Genomic DNA, 22,639 nt, shown 5'->3' on the forward strand with positions numbered 1-22,639 from the left:
CTCGATAGAGAATTCTCCTCGTGACCTGGTCCTTGATCAAAAAGAAAAAGGGATGAAACTCTAGAAAAACTTTATTGTCAATGGCAATGCGATGAACGGAGAGCAAATTTTGTGAAGCACTAGGGATATGCAGAATTTTTTTGAGGTGTAAATCTTTGTGTGGGGTTTTAATAACAGAATGACCAATATGACTAATCTGCATACCTGCTCCATTGGCGGTGTGAACTTGATCATGGCCATGGTATTTCTCATGCATAGTTACTTTTTCTAGCTCGCCGGTAATGTGATCTGTAGCACCACTGTCGACATACCAATTGGTGTCAACTCCATATGAGTGCTCCACAGCAGCAGCAACTCTTTTCTTTTGGTAGTTGTTGTCCTCAGCATAGCGCCAATTGCAATATTTGGCGATATGATTTGTTTTCTTGCATATTTGGCATGGACCGAACTCATCAAAATCATACCCACGAGTGTTGTTTTGTTGTCCTCCTCCTTGGCGCCCCCTGTTGTTGGAGTAGAAGGGACGGCCATTGCCGGAGCGGTTGTTGCCACCACCAGAATATCCACCGCCGCCACCTTGCTGATAATGGCCGCCACCGCCGCCACCTTGCTGGTTATAACCACCACCACCTTGCTGGTAATGGCCACCTCCGCCTTGCTGGTAATTGCCACCGCCACCACCACCACGTGGGCCACCAGAGTTGCCCCGCTGTGAACTGCGATAGCCTTTGGATGAGCCACGGCCACGCTGGGCAGCATTAGCTGAGGATTTGAAGTTTCCAGCAGCACCCTGGAACAATTCGACTCGCTGATCGAAGTTAGACATGAGGGCAAAGAGGTGATCTAGTGAAAGCGGCTCGGTGCGGACGTCAAGGGCAGAAATCAGTGGCTGGTAGTCCATATCTAGCCCGGAGAGGATATGTGAGATCAGATCTTCATCATTGAGGGGACTGCCGGTGGCCGCTAGCTCACCAGCCAGCGATCTCATGTGGGCAAAATAGGTGGCCACGTTCTGTGTACCCTTCTGTGCATTGGTGAGGGCGACACGGAGATTGTTGATGCGAGAGCGCGACATGGAGGAGAACATATTGGCGAGGTAGGTCCAGAGGGCGTGCGCCGTGGGGATTGACACCACCTGGACGAGTACCTCCTTCGTCAGGTTGTTCAGAAGGTAGCCAAGCACGAGCTGGTCGTGCCTGACCCAGATCGCGTGCTCAGGGTTGGTGATGCTGCTGTCCTTGCCGTCCTTGTCCTTGACGATGACGGTCTTGGCCGGCTCCGCATCCGATCCATCAAGGAGGCCATAGAGGCCCGCACTACGCACCTGCGGAAGAATCTGCGCACGCCACAAGATGAAGTTTTGGCGGGTGAGTTTCTCTGTAACCTGGGTGGACAGCGATGCTGTGGATGAAGAAGACGACGCCATGGATGCAGGGTTGCTCGGGTGGGCTTGGCGGAAGGTTGTTTCGATCGGGTGTGCATGGCGGAAGGTTATTTCGATCGATAGCTAGATGTGTCGGAAGAGACCCGCTCTGATTACCATGTAAAGATTGCTGTAACGTCTTGACCTGTTTGGGTCGACTGTTCCATGTTATATATATTGAGACTAAACCCCACGTATTGTATACAAAGTCTGATACAACTTGGAAGCCAAGAAGGAAAGAAAGAGTACAGGAGAGATATGGGTACAGGAGATATAGGACTAGGAGATAACAACCTATTGTACACGTTAATGTTGGAAATATGCCCTAGAGGCAATAATAAATTAGTTATTATTATATTTCCTTGTTCATGATAACCGTTTATTATCCATGCTAGAATTGTATTGATAGGAAACTCAGATACATGTGTGGATACCTAGACAACACCATGTCCCTAGTAAGCCTCTAGTTGACTAGCTCGTTGATCAATAGATGGTTACGGTTTCCTGACCATGGACATTGGATGTCGTTGATAACGGGATCACATCATTGGGAGAATGATGTGATGGACAAGACCCAATCCTAAGCCTAGCATAAATATCGTGTAGTTCGTATGCTAAAGCTTTTTCTAATGTCAAGTATCATTTCCTTAGACCATGAGATTGTGCAACTCCCGGATACCGTAGGAATACTTTGGGTGTGCAAAACGTCACAACGTAACTGGGTGGCTATAAAGGTACACTACAGGTATCTCCGAAAGTGTCTGTTGGGTTGGCACGAATCGAGACTGGGATTTGTCACTCCGTGTAAACGGAGAGGTATCTCTGGGCCCACTCGGTAGGACATCATCATAATGTGCACAATGTGATCAAGGAGTTGATCAAGGGATGATGTGTTACGGAACGAGTAAAGAGACTTGCCGGTAACGAGATTGAACAAGGTATCGGGATACCGACGATCGAATCTCGGGCAAGTACAATACCGCTAGACAAAGGGAATTGTATACGGGATTGATCGAATCCTTGACATCGTGGTTCATCCGATGAGATCATCGTGGAACATGTGGCAACCAACATGGGTATCCAGATCCCGCTGTTGGTTATTGACCGAAGAACGTCTCGGTCATGTCTGCATGGTTCCCGAACCCGTAGGGTCTACACACTTAAGGTTCGATGACGCTAGGGTTATAAAGGAAGTTTTTATGTGGTTACCGAATGTTGTTCGGAGTCCCGGATGAGATCCCGGACGTCACGAGGAGTTCCGAAATGGTCCGGAGGTAAAGATTGATATACAGGAAGTATGGTTTTGGCCACCGGAAGTGTTCCGGGCATCACCGGTAGTGTACCGGGACCACCGGAGGGGTCCGGGGGTCCACCCGGAGGGGCCACGGGCCCCGGAGGCATACATGGGCCAATAGTGGGAAGGGACCAGCCCCTAGGTGGGCCGGGGCGCCTCCCACCAAGGCCCAAGGCGCCTCCTAGAGGGGAGGGGGCAAACCCTAGGGCAGATGGACCTTAAGGCCCACCCTAGGTGCGCCCCCCCTCTCTCCCCCTTGGCCGCAACCCTAGATGGGTTTGGGGGCAGCCGCCACCCCTAGGGAGGCAACCCTAGATGGGGGCACAACCCCTCCCCTTCCCCTATATATACTTGAGGTATTGGGGGCTGCAAGACACACGATTTGATCTCTCCCTGGCGCAGCCCTACCTCTCTCCTCCTCGTCTCTTGTGGTGCTTGGCGAAGCCCTGCTGGAGTACCACACTCCTCCACCACCACCACACCGTTGTGCTGCTGCTGGATGGAGTCTTCCTTAACCTCTCCCTCTCTCCTTGCTGGATCAAGGCATGGGAGACGTCACCGGGCTGTACGTGTGTTGAATGCGGAGGTGCCGTCCGTTCGGCACTAGGATCTCCGGTGATTTGGATCACGGCGAGTACGACTCCTTCAACCCTGTTCTCTTGAACGCTTCCGCATAGCAATCTACAAGGGTATGTAGATGCACTCTCCTTCCCCTCGTTGCTGGTTTCTCCATAGATAGATCTTGGTGACACGTAGAAATTTTTTTGAATTTCTGCTACGTTCCCCAACAGTGGTATCAGAGCTAGGTCTATTGCGTAGATTTTATGCACGAATAGAACACAAAGTAGTTGTGGGCGTTGATTTTGTTCAATATGCTTACCGTTACTAGTCCAATCTTGTTTTGACGGCATCGTGGGATGAAGCGGCCCGGACCGACCTTACACGTACTCTTACGTGAGACTGGTTCCACCGACTGACATGCACTAGTTGCATAAGGTGGCTAGCGGGTATCTGTCTCTCCCACTTTAGTCGGAACGGATTTGATGAAAAGGGTCCTTATGAAGGGTAAATAGCAATTGGCATATCACGTTGTGGTTTTTGCGTAGGTAAGAAACGTTCTTGCTAGAAACCCATAGCAGCCACGTAAAACTTGCAAACAACAATTAGAGGACGTCTAACTTGTTTTTGCAGGGTATGCTATGTGATGTGATATGGCCAAAGGATGTGATGAATGATATGTGATGTATGAGATTGATCATGTTCTTGTAATAGGAATCACGACTTGCATGTCGATGAGTATGACAACCGGCAGGAGCCATAGGAGTTGTCTTAATTTATTTATGACCTGTGTGTCAACATAAACATCATGTAATTACTTTACTTTATTGCTAACCGTTAGCTATAGTAGTAGAAGTAATAGTTGGCGAGACAACTTCATGAAGACACGATGATGGAGATCATGATGATGGAGATCATGGTGTCATGCTGGTGATGATGATGATCAAGGAGCCCCGAAGATGGAGATCAAAAGGAGCAATATGATATTGGCCATATCATGTCACTATTTGATTGCATGTGATGTTTATCATGTTTATACATCTTATTTTCTTAGAACGATGGTAGTAAATAAGATGATCCCTCATTAAAATTTCAAGAAAGTGTTCCCCCTAACTGTGCACCATTGCGAAAGTTCGTCGTTTCGAAGCACCACGTGATGATCGGGTGTGATAGATTCTTACGTGCACATACAACGGGTGTATGACAGATTTACACACGCGAAACACTTAGGTTGACTTGACGAGCCTAGCATGTATAGACATGGCCTCGGAACACAAGAGACCGAAAGGTCGAGCATGAGTCGTATGGTAGATACGATCAACATGAAGATGTTCACCGATGATGACTAGTTCGTCTCATGTGATGATCGGACACGACCTAGTTGACTCGGATCACGTAATCACTTAGATGACTAGAGGGATGTCTATCTGAGTGGGAGTTCATAAGATGAACTTAATTATCCTGAACATAGTCAAGAGGTCTTCGCAAATTAGGTCGTAGCTCACGCTTTAGTTCTACTGTTTAGATATGTTCCTAGAGAAAATTTAGTTGAAAGTTGATAGTAGAAATTATGCAGACTAGGTTCGTAAACTGAGGATTGTCCTCATTGCTTCATAGAAGGCTTATGTCCTTAATGCACCGCTCAGTGTGCTGAACCTCGAACGTCGTCTGTGGATGTTGCGAACATCTGACATACACATTTTGATAACTACGTGATAGTTTAGTTAAACGGTTTAGAGTTGAGGCACCGAAGACGTTTTGAAATGTCGCGAAACATATGAGATGTTTCGAGGGCTGAAATTGGGATTTCAGGCTCGTGCCCACGTCAAGAGGTATAAGACCTCCGACGATTTTCTTAGCATGCAAACTAAGGGAGAGAAGCTCAATTGTTGAGCTTGTGCTCAGATTGTCTGAGTACAACAATCATTTGAATCGAGTGGGAGTTGATCTTCCAGATGAGATAGTGATGTTTCTCCGAAGTCATTACCACCAAGCTGCTAGAGCTTCGTGATGAACTATAATATATCAGGGACATATATGATGATCCTTGAGTTATTCGCGATGTTTGACACCACAAAAGTAGAAATCAAGAAGGAGCATCAATTGTTGATGGTTGGTGAAACCACTAGTTTCAAGAAGGGCAAGGGCTAGAAGGTATACTTCATGAAACGGCAAATCAGCTGCTGCTCTAGTGAAGAAACCCAAGGTTGAACCCAAACCCGAGACTAAGTGCTTCTGTAATAAGGGGAACAGCCACTGGAGCAGAATTACCCTAGATACTTGGTAGATGAGAAGGCTATCGATAGAAGTATATTGGATATACATTATGTTGATGTTTACTTTACTAGTACTCCTAGTAGCACCAAGGTATTAGATACCGGTTTGGTTGCTAAGTGTTAGTAACTCGAAATAAAAGCTACGGAATAAACGGAGACTAGCTAAAGGTGAGATGACGATATGTGTTGGAAGTATTTCCAAGGTTGATCAAATATCGTACGCTCCCTCTACCATCAAGATTGGTGTTTGCGTTGAGCATAGACATGATTGGATTATGTCTATCGCAATACGGTTATTCATTTAAGGAGAATAATGGTTACTCTGTTTATTTGAATAATACCTTCAATGGTCTTGCACCTAAAATGAATGGTTTATTGAATCTCGATCGTAGTGATACACATGTTCATGCCAAAAGATATAAGATAGTAATGATAGTACCACCTACTTGTAGCACTGCCACGTAAGTCATATCGGTATAAAACGCATGAAGAAGCTCCATGTTGATGGATCTTTGGGCTCACTCGTTTTGAAAAGTTTGAGACATGCGAACCATGTCTATTGGTATATATGCATGAAGAAACTCCATGCAAATGGACCGTTTGGACTCACTTGATTTTGAATCACTTGAGACATGCAAATCATACCACATGGGCAAGATGACTGAAAGCCTCGTTTTCAGTAAAATGGAACTAGAAAGCAACTTGTTGGAAGTAATACATTTTGATGTGTGCAGTCCAATGAGTGCTGAGGCATGTAGTGGATATCGTTATGTTCTTACTTCACAGATGATTTGAGTAGATGTTGAGTATATTTACTTGATGAATCATGAGTCTGAATTATTGAAAGGTTCAAGTAATTTCAGGGTGAAGTTGAAAGATCGTCGTGACAAGAGGATAAAAGATCTATGATATGATCATAGAGATGAATATCTGAATTACGAGTTTGGCACAGAATTAAGACATTGTGGAAATTGTTTCACAACTAATACAGCCTGGAACACCATAGTGTGATGGTGTGTCCGAACATCATAACTGCACCCTATTGGATATGATGCATACCATGATGTCTCTTATCGAATTACCATGATAGTTTATGGGTTAGGCATTAGAGACAACCAAATTCACTTTAAATGGGGCACCACGTAATTCTGATGAGATGACACTGTATGAACTATGGTTTAGAGAAACCTAAGCTGTCATTTCTTAAAAGTTTGGGGCTGCGACGCTTATGTGAAAAAGTTTCAGGCTGATAAGCTCGAACCCAAAGCGGATAAATGCATCTTCATAGGACACCCAAAACAGTTGGGTATACCTCCTGTCTCAGATCCGAAAGCAATAAGGGATTGTTTCTAGAATCGGGTCCTTTCTCGAGGAAAAGTTTCTCTCGAAAGAATTGAGTGGGAGGATGGTGGAGACTTGATGAGGTTATTGAACCGTCTCTTCAACTAGTGTGTGGCAAGGCATAGGAAGTTGTTCCTGTGGCACCTACATCAATTGAAGTGGAAGCTTATGATAGTGATCATGAAACTTCAGATCAAGTCACTACCAAATCTCGTGGGATGACAAGGATGCGTACTACTTTAGAGTGGTACGTGATCCTGTCTTGGAAGTCATGTTGCTAGACAACAATGAACTTATGAGCCATGGAGAAGCGATGGTGGGCCCGGATTCTGATAAATGGCTCGAGGCCATAAAATCCGAGATAGGATCCATGTATGAAAACAAAGTGTAGACTTTGAAAGAACTACTTGATGGTCATAAGGCTGTTAGGTACATATGGATTTTAAAAGGAAGACGGACAATGATGGTAAGTATCACCATTAAGAAAGCTCGACTTGTCGTTAAGATGTTTTCTGACAAGTTCAAGGAGTTGACTATGATGAGACTTTCTCACTCGTAGCGATGCTAAGAGTCTGTTGGAATTATATTAGCGATTACTGCATTATTTATGAAATCTTGCAGATAGGATGTCAAAACATTGTTTCCTCGATGATTTTCTTGAGGAAAGGTTGTATGTGATACAACCAGAAAGTTTTGTCAATCCTGAAAGATGCTAATAAGTATGCAAAGCTCCAGCAATCCTTCTAAGGACTGGAGTAAGCATCTCGGAGTTGGAATGTATGCTTTGATGAGATGATCAAAGATTTTGGGTGTATACAAAGTTTATGAGAAACTTGTATTTCCAAAGGAGTGAGTGGGAGCACTATAGAATTTCTGATGAGTATTTGTTGTTGACACATTGTGGATCAGAAATGACGTAGAATTTCTGGAAAGCATATAGGGTTATTTGGAAAGTGTTTTTCAATGGAAAGCCTGGATTAAGCTACTTGAACATTGAGCATCAAGATGTATAAGGATAGATCAAAACACTTAATGGTACTTTCAAATGAGCACATACCTTGACATGATCTTGAAGGTGTTCAAGATGGATCAGTCAAAGAAGGAGTTCTTGCCTGAGTTGTAAGGTATGAAGTTAAGACTTAAAGCTCGACCACGGCAGAAGAAAGAGAAAGGATGAATGTCGTCCCCTATGCTTTTGTCATAGGCTCTATACGGTATGCCATGCTGAGTACCGCACCTGATGTGTGCCTTGCCACATGTCTGGCAAGAGGGTACAAAGGTGATCCAGGAGTGGATCACTAGATAGCGGTCAAAAATTGTCCTTGGAGTAATAAGGACATGTTTCTCAATTATGGAGGTGATAAAGAGTTCGGCGTAAAGGGTTACATCGATGCAAGCTTTAACACCTATCCGAATGACTCTGAGTAGCAAACCGGATACGTATAGTGGAGCAACCATTTGGAATAGCTCCAAGTGGAGTGTGGAAGTAGCATTTATAATATGACCTAGAGATTTGCGAAGTACATACGGATCTGAATGTTGCAGACCCGTTGACTAAAACATCTCTCACAAGCAAAACATGATCAAACCCAGAACTCATTGAGTCTTATTCACATGATGATGTGAACTAATTTAGTGACACTAGTAAACTCTTTGGATGTTGGTCACATGGCGATGTGACCTGTGAGTGTTAATCACATGACGATGTGAACTAGATTATTGACTCTAGTGCAAGTGGGAGACTGTTGGAAATATGCCCTAGAGGCAATAATAAATTAGTTATTATTATATTTCCTTGTTCATGATAACCGTTTATTATCCATGCTAGAATTGTATTGATAGGAAACTCAGATACATGTGTGGATACATAGACAACACCATGTCCCTAGTAAGCCTCTAGTTGACTAGCTCGTTGATTAATAGATGGTTACGGTTTCCTGACCATGGACATTGGATGTTGTTGATAATGGGATCACATCATTGGGAGAATGATGTGATGGACAAGACCCAATCCTAAGCCTAGCACAAAGATCGTGTAGTTCGTATGCTAAAGCTTTTTCTAATGTCAAGTATCATTTCCTTAGACCATGAGATTGTGCAACTCCCGGATACCGTAGGAATACTTTGGGTGTGCCAAACGTCACAACGTAACTGGGTGGCTATAAAGGTACACTACAGGTATCTCCGAAAGTGTCTGTTGGGTTGGCACGAATCGAGACTGGGATTTGTCACTCCGTGTAAACGGAGAGGTATCTCTGGGCCCACTCGGTAGGACATCATCATAATGTGCACAATGTGATCAAGGAGTTGATCAAGGGATGATGTGTTACGGAACGAGTAAAGAGACTTGCCGGTAACGAGATTGAACAAGGTATCGGGATACCGACGATCGAATCTCGGGCAAGTACAATACCGCTAGACAAAGGGAATTGTATACGGGATTGATCGAATCCTCGACATCGTGGTTCATCCGATGAGATCATCGTGGAACATGTGGGAACCAACATGGGTATCCAGATCCCACTATTGGTTATTAACCGGAGAACGTCTCGGTCATGTCTGCATGGTTCCCGAACCTGTGGGTCTACACACTTAAGGTTCGATGACGCTAGGGTTATAAAGGAAGTTTGTATGTGGTTACCGAATTTTGTTCGGAGTCCCGGATGAGATCCCGGACGTCACGAGGAGTTCCGGAATGGCCCGTAGGTAAAGATTGATATATAGGAAGTATGGTTTTGGCCACCGGAAGTGTTCCGGGCATCACCGGTAGTGTACCGGGACCACCGGAGGGGTCCGGGGGTCCACCGGGAGGGGCCACGGGCCCCGGAGGCATACATGGGCCAATAGTGGGAAGGGACCAGCCCCTAGGTGGGCTGGGGCGCCTCCCACCAAGGCCCAAGGCGCCTCCTAGAGGGGAGGGGGCAAACCCTAGGGCAGATGGGCCTTAAGGCCCACCCTAGGTGCGCCCCCCTCTCTCCCCCTTGGCCGCAACCCTAGATGGGTTTGGGGGCAGCCGCCACCCCTAGGGAGGCAACCCTAGATGGGGCACAGCCCCTCCCCTTCCCCTATATATACTTGAGGTATTGGGGGCTGCAAGACACACGATTTGATCTCTCCCTGGCGCAGCCCTACCTCTCTCCTCCTCGTCTCTTGCGGTGCTTGGCGAAGCCCTGCTGGAGTACCACACTCCTCCACCACCACACCATTGTGCTGCTGCTGGATGGAGTCTTCCTCAACCTCTCCCTCTCTCCTTGCTGGATCAAGGCATGGGAGACGTCACCGGGCTGTACGTGTGTTGAACGCGGAGGTGCCGTCCGTTCGGCACTAGGATCTCCGGTGATTTGGATCATGACGAGTACGACTCCTTCAACCCCGTTCTCTTGAACGCTTCCGCATAGCGATCTACAAGGGTATGTAGATGCACTCTCCTTCCCCTCGTTGCTGGTTTCTCCATAGATAGATCTTGGTGACACGTAGGAAATTTTTTGAATTTCTGCTATGTTCCCCAACAGTTAAACCTCCTGAGAGATATCCTTTAACACAGGGGGCATCAAAATCAAATGACAGGATAAGCATATATTAAAAATATAGAGAGATCCACCACTACATCTACATCAAACGCTACATCCGCAACAAAAAAGCCCAGAAATGACCAATAGACAAGAATACTAATCCGTCGGCTCTAGAAATCAGAAGAAAAAATGCAGGGGATGATATAGGGGATAGGGGATAATTACAACCAAGAACCTGAGGGAGGGGCGAGGGAAGATTCAAATCGCCATGGCTGAAAAAACGAATGAAGCACAATTATTTTCATCTGGCTGAAAATTAGCAATTCCGAATATCAATTGCAAACTAGCGATGCATGACAAAACAGTCACGATTTCTCTGCTATAAAACATACAATATCAAGCTACACATTGTAATTTCACTATAAATACAGTAATACACTCATAATTATAGTGTAATTACACTGAATTTACACTGTAAATCAGCTATCAATTACACTGTAAATCCATTGACAAATACACTGTAAATCCAAATGCAATTCCACCATAAAAATCCAAGTCAATTACACTGTAATTCCACTATCAAATACAGTGCAAATCCATGGCAATTACACTGTAAATTAGCTATCAAATTACACTGTAAATCCACTGACAAATACACTGTAATTCCACTAATAAATACAGTGCAACTCCACTGACAAAAATACACTGTAATTATACATGACACATACACTGTTATTCCACTAGCAAATATAGTGCAAATCCACTGACAAAATACACTATAATTACACTATAAAATAACCAGGGATTACACTACAAATTGCTTTGGATTTACCTACAATCTACTACCTATCCATGCCGGTGGATAGGGGAATTGGCCATGGTACAGGGAGAAAATTACACTGGAAATCCACTATGAATTATACTGAAAAATCAATAAAAATTCAGTATGAGTTACACTGTAAATCACTCTAAAAACTATGGGTATTGCACTGCAAATCACTGTAAATCCAAATAGGAATTGCAGAGTAAACTACATACCCACTAAGTGATACCAGTGAAGAAAAACGGTCTAGGGATTTGTTGACGCTCAAAAGTGGCACAATCATAAAAGTTGCTTTAATCTATGTCAAGATTAATTCAAACTTATGATTGGAAGTCACCATGATATGGCTTTCTTTGAGAAGATCAAGATGGATATGAAAGTGGTCTAAAACGGAGTCCGGATGCAAAAGTTATGACAAGTTCAGAGATGCTCATGGTGACACCAGATTAAAGAATGACTTGAAACCCAATTAAGATGACTCCAAATGGAAAAAGTTTCAACATGAAAGTTGTGCGTCTCATCGAAACGGATGATTTTGATATAAAAATCGTCTTAATCCGAGGTCGTATGCAAAAGTTACAGCTAGTACAAGGCGTTGCTGCACTGGATGGCTGGACACTCCGGGGACAACCATCCGGGTTTTGATTTTCTCTGTGAATGACCGGACACTCCGGGTATGTTAGTCCGGGTTTTGAATTTGGCTGCTGCAGACTTCGGAAAACAGCCGAAAACCCCCTCAAGATGGCCTCAGATCAAAAAACGTTCAATATGAAAGTTATTCGTCTCGTCGAAACGGTCAAGATTGCTTTTGGGCTCGTTTCCATCCGAGATCGTTTACTCCCCCGAACATGGCCCACAACGTGCAACCAGATTTTAGCGAACAGTTTTGGAAACTTCGGACCAAACAAATCCGAATTGGACTAGGGTTTTGGACATGAATTGAATCCTTTTGCTTGCACGGAAAGTCCAGCCGCCTCTTATATACTCAACGGGTGATGGCCGATTAAACAACACACAATCGATCAAATCATCTACCACTTTTTACCTTTACCTTTATCTCTCTCCCTTGTTCTTCTTCTTCTCGTTCTTCGTTCGTTCTTCGTTTGCAGGGCGGCGAACCTCGAGGCCCTAGGGGCGATCAGGTCGACCTAGGGCAGCGCATAGCCGCCGCGCGCCCTGACGGGGTCCCTTCCGGGCGTGTGGGGTTTCGGGTCTACAAAAGCACCCGCCGGATTGTCTTGCGTACCACGCTTCCGGCGGTCTCCTTTGACGTGAGCTGCGGTGCATCACCCTCGGCGTTGGAGGTACACGGTGACGTGTTCATGTGCGAACACACTTTTTGGCGACTCCGCTGGGGATCGAAGCTTTGAACGGTCTCTAGCCCGTTCTTGCTACGAAGAGATCGTCATCTAGGGTTTGCAATCTACAAAGGTAATATGAATACCCAATTCCCTACTGTAGATGCAAATAATTCATATGGTGTTACTAGATCGTTCAATGAGTATACTCTATCGGCCAGCCCTAGTTTGTTCAATCATGCATCTAATTACGTGCATAGGCCGATTCAAAGTAATTTACATGCTTCAACTTTTTATGATACTAGTAACATGCATCATATGTATCCCAACTCTCATGCATGGGCAACCCCACAAATTTATATGCCGACGAACAACATGATGAGTTCGGTTAATCAAGTTGAAACACCTCATGTAGGAACTTTCAATAGCATGCAACAAAGTGTTTCACCTTTTTATTCATCGGCAACTAATTTGCAACATGTTAATCTGAACATGCCGGTGGATAGGGGAATTGGCCATGGTACTACTAGTTATTTAGCCAATTGCCATCAACAATCATATGCTACACCTCATGCTTCTAATTTTTGGGCACCATATGCAACTGAAGGTATTCATAATTCGGCTTCGCACCTTCTTGCTAATGACCGAATAAGTGAAAATTCTATAGGATCACATGTGTGTTCACCTACTACTGTAACATATCATGTTCCCCCCTACACAATTATAGAATTTCGGCAACATCTCATTGCCGAAAGAGTCTAAGAGCATCGGGGGGCAACCATATCCAGACTGGGTAGTTGAGAACAAGCTTACATTCTCTTGGGATTTGTGCAACTCCATTCGAAAGGAACTAATAGAAGGCGGGAAGCCTCATGATTTTGCTGCAGTAAAAGCTAGAGTTGTGCAAATGATGCAGTCGCCCAGTGTTATACCATCCAGTGCACCCCCTAAACAATTGCAAAGTTTCGGCACCTCATTGCCGGAAAAGTCTGAAAGTATTGGGGGGCAATCTGATGAGGAGTGGATGGAAATTGAGATGAAAAAGTTTAAAGCTCGCCAAGCTGAGATGTGCGCTAAAATTAGACAAGAGCGAGAAGCCTTGCAAATTAAAAAAGATAAAGTTATTGATTCAGGTAACAGATAAAATTCGGTTATTGGAAAAGCCAAATCAAGTAGTATATATTCTGAGTCCATCAAATCTAAAGAGGCAAGCATTATTGAGAAAGGGCATGGAAAGCCTAGCAAAACAACCATGCTTGATTTTTCTGAAATTAATGGAACCTACTTCCTTCCCTATGAGTTTCGTGCCATAGAAATTGACGAGCTTCATGGACAAGAACAAGTAGCCAAACAAAGTTCGGTTGAAAAAGATCTTCAAACTAATGATGCACGGAATCAAGAAAAAGATGATGAAGAGGCATTAGGGAGCCATCCAAAGGCGGATCAAGATATTGTTCAAGTCACACCATCATCATGCTCTCCCAACATATTTGAAGAGGTATGTTTAGCAAGTAATTTACCTATTTTCAGATTTGGTCAAAACTTTATTGTTGATGCATCTATTAGAAAAATCCTCTTAAGTAATGTTGAAAGACAAATGAAGAAGGATAATTTACTTGTTAGCAATAAAATCATTATAGAATATATCGGTCAACCCATTGCGCCATTTATAAAGACCGATAATGACTTATTGTTGCAGCCAAAGCTTTCCATGTTGCTTTATTTAAAGTTCGTATCTACATGGGTAGCTTTGCTTGTTTCATACTTGGCTCACTCTTGGTCTCAATTGAGGCATGCATGTTCTAACTATTTTTGTTTCAGAAACTTAAAGCCAAGGTTAGATTCTTTTCAGAAAACCGATGTTAGTATAATATCTTATCCAATGACATCGGTAAGAGAATCCAAAATAAAACTCATAGCCGAATGGGGTGATACAAAATCTGAACCATTCGTTTGCTTAACTCCAAAGCCGTTCTCACAGCAAGATCGGCTAGAAAATAAAAAGTTCACCTTCAGTTCAAGCATGTGTGATCAAATATTTGATTTGTTGCTGAAAAATAATTGCATAAGAATTCTTGATCACCATGTCAAGCCATCAATTCAAGGACGAATGTACTGTAGGTTGCATCATTCGTTCAAACATAATTTTGAGGATTGCAATATGTTTCGTCAAATAGTTAAATCGTCCATTGATAAAGGACGATTGAGAATTGTTGAAACACCAAAGGATGACCAGTCTATTCCGATTGGTCTTGATGGCAAAAAGTTTTTGCATCGGCTACTTCAAGCTGATCCATCTAAAGAGAAGGTAAAAACTGCAGGTGACGGGATCATGCTTTCAAGTAAAGAAGTTGTTGAAGAGCACAATGAACATAAACTTGAGGGTGAGAATTCCATCGAAGCTACAATGAAGACGCGAAGGACTGGGGGGCAGCAAGGAAATCCAATGATCCATGAAAGCAAACCAAAAGAAAACAAAGGCCGAAATAAGCGCAAGTGTAAGAGATCAAAAGTCACCTTCGCTGAACTGTTGGATAAATATGAAAAGAAGAGTGAAGAGCAGAATGCTTATCGGCCAAACCATGCAAAGAAACCAGATCACCCCCAAGGCGCAAATATGAGGACCGGTATTGGCAAAGTGAGAATTTCAATGCAACATATTCATATCCTTATTTTGGGCCGCCAATACCAATGCCATGGATGCCTCCCTATGCTCATTTAAATCCATATTCATCATGGGACAGGTATGATACAAGGGCACATTCTCCGTCTTATTTTAGACCATCTCACCAATACTATGCAGCTCCAAGAAGATCAACATTTGAACAATCACGCGTCAAAGACCGTTTTAATCATAAAGAATCGGTCCAAAGCTCAAGGAAGAAGAAAGAGGTGGTAGAGCGAGTTTACCGCGTGAAAAGAGATGTTCGTAAGTGTGCTACTTCAGATTTGATTTCAAATGACAAAGAGCCAATTAAAGTGTTGACATTGGCTACAAAAGGCAAAGAAGTGAAGCAATCAATTGATCAAAATCAGAGTGCCAAATCTGAAGAAAATAAGTTAAGGGTGCACAAGGCCCAAAAAGAGTTGCCATTGGTTGAAACAAAATCACAGTCGAGGTGCTCACTCGGCTTATCGTATTGGCAAAAGAAGGAGTTACAAAAGCTTAGTGCACAAGAACTTGAAGAAAGGAACATGGCATGGGTTCCCAAAGGAAGTACTCAAAATAATTATTATGTGCAAGCTTCCATTACAAGAAGTGCGGCAAAGCTGAAGAAGGGAAAGAGTGAAAACTATGAAGGACCAAGCCGAAGGTTTCAACATCCTCGGTCTATACATTATCCATATTCTTCAACTATGCCATTAACGCCTATGCTATGGAATTCGTCATCAGGTATGATTGGTAACCCTCAATGGGCTTATTTTAATCCATGGATGCAATATAATTTCTTACATTATGAAAGGGTATTGCCAAATCACTATACATTTGATTAGCTACAAGTTTGTTGCTGATCCAAAGGGCCGAAATACTTTATTTGTCATTTCATTTGTTTATTTCGGCTATATGTGCTTTGAATGAAGTTTACATGGTAATGGCCGATATTTATCTATCGACCTAAGAGTATGTCAATGCATGGTCGGTGTAGTATTCTAACATCGTCCTTAGTTTGATTGGAGAGCGAGACAAGGTATGTGCTCACGGAAATTTATATGTATGCCTATATTATGATTGAATGGAGTTGAGACATCTCTCCGATGTCATTGAATATATGCTGCATAGGCCAATTCATAGTTGCAGAATTGACTGGTGGGCTTATACTTTGTTTGGATATGATTTGGCTTATGCATCTTTGAGATCTATGAAAGGCCAAATCATAGCTGATTTTATTACTGAACATCGGATTAATGACATGCATAATGTTGATATTAGCCTTGTCTCTCTAGTACTATGGAGATTATGTTTTGATGGTTCAATTCATAGCAATGGCCAAAGTGTTGGTGTTGTTTATATATCTCTTTATGGTACTATTTTTGAAGCCTCATGCTGCTTAGAATATTTTTATGCACGATTAATCAAGGCCGAATATACATTGTTATTCGGATTGACTCTTTTACTTGCTATAGGTGCTATACATATTGAGGCTTTCGGTGATTCGTTATAAGTAGTGCAACAAATACTTATAGTTTATCGTGGGGTATGTCTAGATGCAAAATTTGCCTTGGGTTGCTTTAAAATTGTTCTTATATTTAGACATGACAATTCAAAAGAGTTGGCACAGCAAGCATCCGGCTACTACATTCATCATGGTGTATTGCATTTCTCTTAATAGCCGATGCTTCATCTCGTCAACATAGGTAAGGCCGAACCAAAGTCCACAGCTTCGGTGTCGGTGTACTAGAGTAGGGGTACCCTAGTATCCCGAACTTGTGCACGGGCAGTCGCAGCATCCCGCGGCAAGGCTTGCCGGGTGACCGCCAAGGTCCTCCGTGGTTCCTTTGGAGCCATTCAAGGACAAAGTATTCAAACCAAGGCATACAAGACCCCGACAAGAGGAGCTTGCCGGGAAGGCCAACCAAGGCGTACAAGGCCCCGGCAAGAGGAGCTTGCCGGGAAGGCCAACCAAGGCATCTCAAGGAAATTGCCGCAACGCACCACGCGTCCCGGCAAGGCCCGGTGAGCGACAAGCTCCCGGACGCGACAAGACAACGACCGCGGCAAAGCGCTTGCCGCGGCAAGCCACCACTCTGTGCCCGCACTCCAGCACATCCACCAACGTGTCGCTCTGGGACCCTTCCAGGCGTACGTGGCAGGAGGCTGTGCAGCCAGGGGTGCACGGTGGCAAGCGGCGCTGACAAGATTGCCATCGTGGCGAGCTGTGGCATCCCTGACGGTCCCTTTTGCACTATTTGGGCAACACAGACGGGCATTTAATGCCCTTGTCTCCTGCCGTCAGGGTTAGGTATGATACACTGTAGTAGGTAGTTGCACCTACCGCAACACCTTTCCATTTTTACCCTTGTCTACGTTGCCACCTGTCGGTGACCCCTTAAGCATATAAAAGGAGGCCCATGCGCAACGTAGAGGGGGTTCTGAGGTTCCGAAAGGAGAGAACACTCATGCTCGGTCTCGTTAGCTGCTGGTGTGTACTGTAGCACCCCGCGCTCCCGAGCTAGAACTCAATACAAACCACAAAGCAGGAGTAGGGTTTTACGCATCCGTGCGGCCCGAACCTGGGTAAACTGCTCGTGTGCTTCGCCTCGATCTGCTCTTCGTGCGATCTCCGCCTTCCCCAGGAGGGGCTCGGTCCGCCGGCCCCATAGGTGTTCGTGGATTAGTCCCCCGACATCTTTGGCGCGCCAGGTAGGGGGAAGCGTCGAGGTTGTGTGAACCTAATCCGGCGTTCACACGAGCTAAATCTTCATCGTCTTCATCGACATGCCACCGAAGAAGAAGGCTTCGGAGGCGGCTGCTCCGTCCGCGCCGAACCCACCACCGCCGGAGCAAACGGCTGGTGGGGTAGACGCCGGCGGAAGAACGGGCGTCGACGAGGGAGCTCATGGTGCTGCCAGGTCCAAGGACAAGGCTGCGCTGCTCATCGGCGGCGCAGTCGGCTCCCGCAACGACCGAGCGCACTCCAAGACCTCGGCGTCCGTACATGCACCGCGTCCATCCCAGGAGGCGCGGGACCGACAGCGTCATGGTACTCACGGTGCCATACGTTTGCTGGACCAAGATCGAGCTGGTGGATCTCGGAGCGCTCAAGACCAGCATGCACGCCAACATGCTGGCATGAGCGGGGCACGGTCGCCTGGACGGGATACTGCTCCTTCTAACATAGTTAGAAGTCCGAGCATATCCCGCTCCTCACACCGTTCGCCGCCGCCACCCGTCACTTCAGCAGAAGCTTTGGCACGAGCTCAACTGCTCCTAGATTACCCTCCAGCGGCAGACAAGATCGACGACTGGAGGGCCACCATTCGAAGTCTCATCGGCTTCGCCAACGGCGACACTCCACGGCAGCCGAGCATGTCGCAGCCGCGGCAAGTCAGCCAGGCATGAGCCGGTGGCGGCAAGAACGGTGGGGGTGCAACCACTGTGCACTCTCCGCCCCGAAGGCCAAGATCGCCGACTCACCGGATCCACCTCGACAGCGAGTCCACCGCGTCATCAGATCCGCGAGCTCGTCGCGATCAGCGCCAAGTTCTTCACGAACGACAGCAAGAAGACACTCGTACTCGCATCGAGCGCCGAAGAGAAGCGCGGCGTCAATCAGACCAGCGCGCTGGGCCCTCTGTCGACATGCATGCGCCAGGGGAACCAGGCGACTTGCCGTACGCGGTAGGTTGCCCTGCGTTTACTCGTGAGCTGCGGCAAGTCCAGTGGCCCAGCAGGAAGAATTTCAAGCCAGACGTACCAGAGAAGTACGACGGCAAGTCGCATCCGTCGGAGTTCCTCAGCATCTACACCATCGCCGTGCAAGCTGCCGGGGGGCGGGACGACAAGATCCTTGCCAACTACTTCCCGCTGGTGCTCAAGCCCAACGTCAGATCCTGGCTCATGCATTTGCCGGACAACTCCATATCCTCCTGGGCAGACCTATGCCATCAGTTTGTCGGCGCCTTTACAGGCGGCCACAAACCTCCTGGCCAAGAGAGTGACCTTCACCTGCTCGCCTAGAAGGAAAGAGAGACCCTGCGCAAGTACATTCAGAGATTCAGCCGTGTACAGCGCAACATCCCAGATGTCCACCCTGCCGCGGTCATCAGCGCGCTTCATCAGAACATGCGCAACCGCAGGATGCGGGAGGAGATGGTGATGTGCAAGATTAGAGATGTCAGTGAGCTGTATGCCCTGGCCGACAAGTGTGCACGTGCTGAGGAAGGGAGGAAACTGCCCGGAGAAAATACAGGAGCAGGAGGATCTGACAGCGAGGAGCAAGAAGAGGAAGTTGATTTTTGGTGACTATTTTCCGGCAAAGCTTCCCGAAGCCACCGCCAAGAAGGTCCCCAAGATCAACACCAAGAGTGTTGAGGAGCAGTCTGCTCCGGCAAGCCCTAGGGTTTGTTCCGTTGAAGCAGAGGCTCCCGACAAGTTTTGCTCCGGCAAGCTTGCCGGGGAACGTCAAGCTCTGGCAGAGCCGCAGGTTCTCGCCATAGAAGCGGATGTTCCCGCAGCAGCAAATATGCCTTTAGTCCTTGTTGTCGAGCCGCAAGCTCCAGCATGGGCACAGCAGATTGTCCGATTCCTTCAGACAGCAGAACTTCCCAAAGAGCAAGAAGAAGCGGAAAGAGTAGCCCGGCAGTCAAGTATGTACCAATTTGTCGACAAGACACTGTACAGAAGAAGACTCAACGGCGTGAAATTGAAGTGTATTCACCGGGAAGATGGACAAAAGCTGTTGGCAGAGATACATGGAGGCATATGTGGTCACCACATTGGCGCAAGAGCACTTGCCGGCAAAGCATTCCGGCAAGGTTTCTTTTGGCCGACAGCCGTCCAGGATGCAACTGCACAAATAACCAAGTGTGAAGCGTGCCAGTTCCATTCCAAGCAGATACACCAGCCAGCTCAAGCTCTCCAGACGATCCCTTTATCCTGGCCATTTTCGGTCTGGGGGCTCGACATCCTCGGCCCCTTTCCCCGAGCAGTCGGGGGATTTGAGTACTTGTACGTTGCAATCGACAAGTTCACAAAGTGGCCGGAAGTGGAACCAGTGAGGAAGGTGACAGCACAGTCAGCAGTCAAGTTCTTCAGGTCGATTGTTTGCCGCTTTGGGATCCCTAACAGGGTCATCACCGACAACGGTACGCAATTCACGAGCCGCACCTTCATGCAGTACGTCCAAGATCTTGGCGCCAAGGTCTGCTTCGCTTCTGTTGCTCACCCGAGAAGCAGAGGAGTTTTTTACATAACAGGAGTACAGAAACAGAGGAGAAAAAACAAAGTTTCGGGAACGGTAAAGACTAGCTCCCCAACATAACATCCTCACAGGAAAAAAATAGAAAGCAGTAGTGTCACTGGTTATCATTTTTTCCCCTCAAGCTGTTGTTTCAGCTTGACGATGCCCCCATCAAAATCTGCTTCTATCATTGCTCCAGTTTTAGAACAAAGTGGATTAGAAGACAAACAAACAAAATCAGAGAAGGAAATCCCGCAAGAAAGATGAAAATGAGCCCCCCAACATATCATCCTCACATATAACTGCCCTATAAGATAGCACAAGAAAAAGCAGCTGTGTCATTGGTTGATTTTCCTGAAGCACTTGTTGTAGCCTGACGCTACTGCTGTGCCATTCATTTCAACCTAAAGCTTCTCCTTCCACAGTTTTCTCCAATACCGCAATAGAATGATAACCTAAAGCTTCTCCTTCCACAGTTTTCCCCTCCTCGGCGCTGCTCCCGCTGGTGGACAAGCTAGCGAGGAAACTCGCGACCTGGAAGGCCGCGCTCCTATCCCGCGGCGAGCGGCTCGCCCTTGTGCTCCACGTGCTCTCCGCGATGCCCGTCCACATCCTCATGGCGATTGCTATCTGCCCAAAGATCCTTAAGAAAATCACGCGCATCATCCGCGATTTCTTCTGGCATGGACGTAGCTACGCCAGCGCCGGCTATTGCCTTGTCAGCTGGCAGCGTGTTTGCCGCCCCATCGAGTTCAGCGGACTCGGCGTGCAGGACCTACACCTCACCGGCATCTCATTGCACTGTCGCTGGCTTTGGCTCAAGGCCAATGATCCATCGCGCCCATGGCACCGCCTCCAACTCCCCCAGGACGACGATACATGCCGCTTCTTCCGCGCCTCAACCTCATGGCACGTGGGCGATGGCAGAACCTGCCGCTTCTAGAGCGACCACTGGCTTGATGGTCAGTCCATCCCTGAAATCGCGCCTACCCTTACATCCCTCATTCCACGCCGCCGGCGCCGCCGCACTCTGGTCTGCGAGGGGCTTACCAACAGCGGTTGGATTGGAGACATTCACGGCACCCTTAGCCCCCTTGCGGTCGTCAAGTACGTTAACTTGTGGTGCAAGTTATAGCAATTCCCCCTCACTAACCAGCCTGACCGCATCACCTGGAAGTGGATGGCCAATGGAATCTACTCTGCCAGTTCCTGTTACCGCGCCCTGTTCCACGGTTCCACTTCGCCCCCATGCTGGAAACTACAATGGAGGAGCTGGGCTCCCCTCAACAACAAAGTGTTTCTCTGGCTAGCCTACCTCAACAGATGTTGGACCGTGGAATGGCGTGTGCGCCATGGCCTCGCCAATGATCCAACCTGCATCCTCTGCGACCAGGAGGACGAATCCATCGACCACCTGCTCGTGGGGTGCGTGTTCTCCCGCATCATTTGGCACGGAATTCTCTCCTGGTGCCGCATTGTTGCCCCACCGTTGGACGACTCCACGAGCTTCTTCGCCTGGTAGTCCGACGCGGCTGCAGCATCCCCTCGCTGCTTGAGAAAGGGACTCAACTCCATCATCGCGCTGTCTGCATGGGCCATTTGGAAGCATCGCAACACAACTATCTTCGACGGCCACCGCCCCTCCACAAGAGACCTGACCAAGGCCATCAAAGACGATGCCCGGCTCTAGGCCAAACAGTGGCGGAGCCAGCGAATTGCCAAAGCCCGGGCACCTCGTAAGCTAAAATTTACTTTGGTCTATCAACCAGGATAAGTATCATATATTTGGATAAATATGATGTGCAATATATGCACTGATGTTTTATAGATCAAAGAAGTAAATAAAAACTTGAATACAATACCAAATCAAATAACTCACCTAGTTGCCGCTTGCCTTTAGCCCTAATTGTTGGCGCTCTGCTACTGGATTTCTCTTGGTCATGGCCTTCAATGGGTTGAGCGCTCGCTGCCGCTGCTCGTGTTGCTAGTGTCGACGGTGATGACCCAACGTCCGATCGAGCCGGATTTGAATTCTCACTGATGGTACCGGAGGATTCGCCGCCGTGGCGCCCACGCTTGCGCTTCCGATCTTGACCGTCCCCCGCCGGAGTCATAGTCGAGGCTTGGTCACGCGTCATCTCTGATCTCTTTTGCAATCTTGCTGGCTGATGTTAGTCTGGATGCCGGGTTCCGTCAGTCGACAGTCACCCTCG

General features: G+C 46.6%; 1 pseudogene; it reads right to left on the reverse strand.

Annotated features, from left to right (window-relative positions):
* Positions 1-810: 810 nt before the first annotated feature.
* On the reverse strand, positions 811-949 carry LOC125541891 (small nucleolar RNA Z247; annotated as a pseudogene).
* Between the last annotated feature and the right edge of the window lie 21,690 nt (positions 950-22,639).

Source organism: Triticum urartu, chromosome 2A (assembly GCF_056163025.1).
Source record: "Triticum urartu cultivar PI428250 chromosome 2A, HENAU_Tu73, whole genome shotgun sequence".
Lineage (NCBI taxonomy): Eukaryota > Viridiplantae > Streptophyta > Magnoliopsida > Poales > Poaceae > Triticum > Triticum urartu.